Below are 6,142 nucleotides of genomic sequence, written 5' to 3' on the forward strand. Positions count from 1 at the left end.
CACCAAAAGGGAAGAACCATTATAAGAATCAGCAGATGTGTTGTGTCTCTACCTCAATTGTGTCCTTCATAAGAGTTGGAAATAGCCTCTCTGCTTCCAAATCTCAGATTATGAACTGTCTTCTCAGTAAACGGAAACATGATGTGTTTTTTCACTGACGCTGCAGAGGAAGCAGGAAAGATTGCCTCTTGATGGGGGATGTGGTAGAAATCTACTGGTTCTGTCCAGGAGGGGAAGATGATGACAGATTTGACAACGATGTGACCTTCACCAATCTTCATGGAGATGCAAAGGAACATGAGCAGCAGCTCAACTTCCTGAAGGAGGTGTCTACTGTCATTGTGGTCCTCATGTCAGCCATTGACGACAATGAAGGAAACTGAAAAATTGTCCATAACTTGTGGCAGGCATCGAGGCCATTGATCTGATTGCTTGATGACAAAGAAGCAACCATGACCAGTAATTCTGGCCAAAGAATGAGAATGGGTATCAAGGATAGGAATGAGGCAGAATTAATGGAGGAACTCACAGTTACAGTCAGACATTTGGAAAGAAATTTTGAAAATAAGCTAATAGCCTTTAAAAAAAAAAACTTATTTCAGATAGCAAAAGACAAGCCAATGAACTCATTCGTTTTAAAAACAAAAGTCAAGAAAGACTGAATAAGATAAACACAGATTTTGAAAAAGAAGTATTGGAAAGGAGCCGAAAGTTCGCTTTAACTGTAAAGGGTAAAGAATTGAGTGAGGAAGAGTTACATGAGAAATTCAATCAACTTTGGAAAAACTGGGTCTGTGATGTATCCACAACTCTCCGCAAGTCACAGAGTCTGACATTGATTTGGATTCTGAAAACATCCTTTGGGAGTATTCAAAAACAAGACGAATGACGTGGGCTTACTGACGAGAAATTCTGCAGAGAAATTTCAAATCAATTATGATAAACTTATCAAAGTGAATAAGAAATATAATCGTATCCCAACGACATTAACAGTCTTTGAGAAAGAGTTCATTAATATGACTACTGACCACATTGTTTCGAGATTTAACAAAATTATTAACAACATGTGGAAGCAACAGTGTGGTTACAACCCAAGTTATAAAGACAATAGAAGAGGAAGTGAAATCTGCATCTACTCAGAAAAGATACACATTTACAAATACATTTATCATTGACTTATGTGTGTGTTTATTTCAAAGAGCAACAGAGAATTTTAAGGAAATACACAGGGCATTCAAGAGAGCAAATGATCCCGTGAACTATCTTGAAAGTAAGAAAGATGACTTCTTCACGAGTTTTAAGATCTGTCAAGGAGCAACCTCCATCAAACTATTTGTTGATGTTCTGTGGTATAAGCTCACTCCTGCAGTCTCCACTACCATATGGGAGGAAATGACCATTAAAATTGTGGGGGACATGAGCGCTACCTGCCCTGCATTCGATGGAAACAGGACTAACCTGGAGAAACACATTCGCATCTCTCTGGCAGAAGAAGAAAACTTTGATAATTACTGGGAATACCTTCATAATTCAGAATCGTCTTTTAGGAGTTACATCAAAAATCATATTAAAAGATATTGTTCAGACAATGGAGGTGAAAAAATGAAGACTTTTTTTGAAAAAAGCTCAATTGATATCAAGAATACCATCCTCTGTGCCATCCATGAATCCACATCAGTAGCTAAAGATAAAAGCAGCACTGCTTCTGGGTGGTTGGATTTATTCTGTGATTGCCTGGGGTGCAACTTGATCTTTCCACGAAAAGACTTGATAAGCATTGAACACCAGGAGATAAAACATACTGAGTTTCTTAAAGAAACCATGAGTGCAGCTTTGGATCTCACAATGAAGAAAATAGAACAGAATTATTCAAGTATGCCTATAGAAGCAATGCTTTCTAAAATTGAGAAAATGCTCTCTGAACATCTCTGTGGCTGCTGGAAGCAGTGTCCCTGCTGTGGAGCAATTTGTACAAACACAATTCCTACACACGAAGGAGACCATAGTGTACCCTTCCACCGTCCTCAGGCTGTCAATGGGGGGGAATGGTATGAAACAGATGATTTTGTCATTGATTGCTGTACTAGTTTGGTTGCAAGTGATTGTTGGTTTTGCAGGATGGCAGGAATTTCCCATTTAAGAACTATTGACAAGCAGGAGGGGATTATGCCACGTGGAGCATCACCCCAGATACCTCCATCCAGCTGTACTGGAAATGGTTTGTCTCTCACTTCAGATCGAACCTAGAAGAAAAATATCAGAAAAAAATTGAAGTAAAGGTAAAAATCCCTAATGCATGGGCCAAAATCACAAAGCAGGATATGCCTGAAGACTTGAAAAAACAATAATACTCAATGACCACAAAAGAGCCCCAGTGTCTGAAGAAAAGAGGCAGTGTACCTGAACAATCCAAAAACAACTACTCCTTAAAATTAAAACCTTCACCATTTCCTTTTTTTTTTTTTTTTTTTTTTTTTTTTTTGAGACGGAGTCTCGCTCTGTCGCCCAGGCTGGAGTGCAGTGGCCGGATCTCGGCTCACTGCAAGCTCCGCCTCCCGGGTTCACGCCATTCTCCTGCCTCAGCCTCCCGAGTAGCTGGGACTACAGGTGCCCGCCACCTCGCCCGGCTAGTTTTTTGTATTTTTTTAGTAGAGACGGGGTTTCACCGTGTTAGCCAGGATGGTCTCGATCTCCCGACCTCGTGATCCGCCCGTCTCGGCCTCCCAAAGTGCTGGGATTACAGGCTTGAGCCACCGCGCCCGGCCCACCATTTCCATTTTTAAAATGAAGCGTGTAAAAAGCAATCAGTTAACACATTAAGAGATGAAAATTTCCAGTAAAAGGACTTCATTTCTCTCTGCCTCAATTCCTCTAGTTTACAAACAACTTACTAAAATCTGTTAATATATGATGAAATCAAATAACATTCATTTTAGAAACTTATTTCGTATTTTAAACTATTAGTCTAGATACTGCTTTTTTATTTTAAAATATTTAAGTCTCAGAGTAAGTCATTTTAACAGAGGAAAATCAAAATCATTTCAGGCTGCAACAAATTTCTATAGAATAACTGTATCAGTATTTCAACCAATATACATGTCTTGACTGTAAGCTATAAACTGGCTCACTACAACCTCCACCTCCCAGGTTCAAGTCATTCTCCTGCCTCAGCCTCCTGAGTAGCTGGAACTACAGGCACATACCATCACTCCTGTCTAATTTTTTTTGTATTTTTAGTAGAGACTGGGTTTCACTATGTTGGCCAGGCTGGTCCTGACCTCACACTTGAGGGTGATCCACCCACCTCAGCCTCCCAAAATACGGGGATTACAAGCATGAGCCATTGCACCCGGCCGGACTTTTCAAGTTTTAAGTGGATTTTTTTCACTCTCTAAAGTTTTAAGGAAAAGTTATTAATATTTAAATGTAAAAACACTCATGGAACCTTCATGAGTCCCAAGCATAGCAATATTTAGGCATATTCTGTTCTAGGAAAGAACAAATCAGAGACTTGACCAAGATAGGGATGTCATCAATTCAGGAAACGTTATCAAGCAAATATGGAAAGTAGAAATCAAGTAACTGTTTTTCTCACTTAACTTTCACCCTGTTCTTCCCTGGTATATTGGCAATTCCCTGTGCAATGTAAGAAAAAAAAAAAAACACAGTCGCAAAGCTTTGTTATTAAAAGCTTGGTGTTATGTACAAGTCTGAGAATTGGCTTTTGGGAAAAAATTTATGATGACCAGATAAAATGTACCACTTTAATGAAGTCTGTGGACAAGGTTCAATTAGATTGGTTATTTTAAATGATTCATTGATTATTTTAAACTGATTACTTAAAGAAAAATATCAAAAAGTATACAGTTTTAAGGCCAGGCACAGTGGCTCATGCCTGTAATCCAAGCACTTTGGGAGGCAGGGCTGGCGGATCACCTGATGTCAGGAGTTTGGGACCAGCCTGGCCAACATGGCAAAACTCCGTGTCTACTAAAAATACAAAAATTAGCCAAGCATGGTGGCAGGCACCTGTAATCCCAGCTAGTTGGGAACCTGAAGCAGGAGAATGGCTTGAACCCGGGAGGCAGAGTTTGCAGTGAGCCAAGAACATACCACTGCACTCCAGCCTGGGTGATACAGCGAGACTCCGTGTTAAAAAAAAAATTAAAAAATAAAAAAAAAAAAGTATACAGTTTTTACAAATCTCCTAATACACTTAATTGGGTTCTAATATTTCAATGAGGAATTTATTTTTATACATATCTGGTATATTTGTGACTCTTCACACCATTTGAGCCATAAATTCATAATTAGAATAAAAATGAAGAGCACTCTGAATCCAACCAGAGCCTGAGAAGAGAAGGAAATCACCCTTCTGCAAACCTACACCTTATGCTAAGTTCTCAAAGCTGATGATCTAAAGGAATCCTGGTGCAAAGAAGAAAATTTCTTCATGTTGGACACAAATGCACCCATTGGCTTCCATTTACAGGTGTACACTATCTTCCATAAACAATGAAAATAGACAGCCCAGGGAACAGTAGCCAAGTGACTTGGATCTTCAGAGCATAGAGATAGGAATGTTAACTCTATCTCCTTTGCCCTCTCAAAGGGCTTCAAGCATATTCTCAATGTCAGGTCAAATGACTCTTCGCTCCAGAAAAAGTTTGAGGACAGAAAAATTACACAGGAAACATGTTCTTGGAGAGTATAGTTTTTCTTTTATTCTATGGAAAATAATGTTAGTGAGAGTTGGAAGGATCTCCCAAAACAATAAAATTGGAATATGATGGAAGCAGAACCCCTGTCCCGCATTATGCCTGTCTCTCACATCACTGTACCCTTAAAAACTGCTCAGTGTTAAATTACCATTTTCAGAATGCTTTTTATGTTTGTTTGGTGAATTCATAAAAGTCTTTAATGTGAAATAAGCCAAGCACAGAAAGATAAATAACGCAAGTTCGGCTGGGTGTGGTGGCTCACACCTGTAATCCTGACATTTGGGGAGGCCGAGGCGGGCGGATCGCCTGAGGTCAGGAGTTTGAGACCACCCTGGCCAACATGGTGAAACCCCGTCTCTACTAAAAATACAAAAAAATAATTAGACGGGTGTGTTGGCAGGCGCCTGTAATTCTAGCCACTTGGGAGGCTGAGGCAAGGGAATTGCTTGAACTAGGGAGGCGGAGGTTGCAGTGAGCCGAGATCATGCCATTGTAATCCAGCCTGGGCGACTGAGCAAGACTCAGTCTCAGAAGAAAAATTTTTTAAAAGATGAATAACGCATGTTAATCCTCATAGGTCAGAACTAAAAGAGTTGCTCTCATAGAAGTAAACAGAATAGTGGTTACTAGAGGCTGGGAAAGGAAAGGCTGTAAAAGGGATAGGGAGAGGTTGGTTAAAGAATACAAAATTACACCCAGATAGGAGGAATAAGTTCTAGGGTTCTATAGTTCTGGAGGGTGACTATAGTTAACAATAATTCACTGTATATTTTCAAATAGTGAGAAGAAAAGATTTTAATGTTCTTGACATAGAGAAATTATAAATGTTTAAGGTGACAGATATGATAATTACCCTGATCTAATCATTACACATTATATACATGTACCAAAATCTCACTCTGCACATACACCATGGAATACCATGCAGACATAAAAAACAACAAGATTATGTCTTTTGCAGGAACATAGATGGAACTGGAGACCATTGTCCTTAGCAAACGAATGCAGGAACAGAAAAATAAATACTGCACATTCTCACTTTAAGTGGGAGCTAAATGATGAGAACTCATGGACACAGAGAGGGGAACAACAGACACTGGGGTCTACCTGAGAGTGGAGGGTGGGAGAAGAGAGAGGACTGGAAAGATGAAGAAGCAGGTATAAGCCAAACGTTGAGAGTTAAAGAATGCCAGAATGCCAGCGTGCAGTTATTCTCACCCAGACTTAGTACCTGGGTGATGAAATAATCTGTACAACAAACCCTTATGATATGAGTTTACCTATATAACAAATCTGCACATGTAAACATGAAGCTAAATAGAAGTTTTTTAAAATCTCACTCTGTACTGCATAAACATGTACAAATATTATGTGTGAATTCAACATTTTTAACATCTTTTTTTTTCTTTTTTTTTAATTAT

General features: G+C 39.2%; 1 pseudogene; it reads left to right on the top strand.

Moving 5' to 3' along the window:
- The first annotated feature begins 452 nt into the window (after positions 1–452).
- Positions 453–2,348, top strand: LOC112616842 (annotated as a pseudogene).
- Positions 2,349–6,142: the final 3,794 nt, after the last annotated feature.

This window comes from Theropithecus gelada, unplaced genomic scaffold, assembly GCF_003255815.1.
Source record: "Theropithecus gelada isolate Dixy unplaced genomic scaffold, Tgel_1.0 HiC_scaffold_1084, whole genome shotgun sequence".
Taxonomy (NCBI): Eukaryota; Metazoa; Chordata; class Mammalia; order Primates; family Cercopithecidae; genus Theropithecus; species Theropithecus gelada.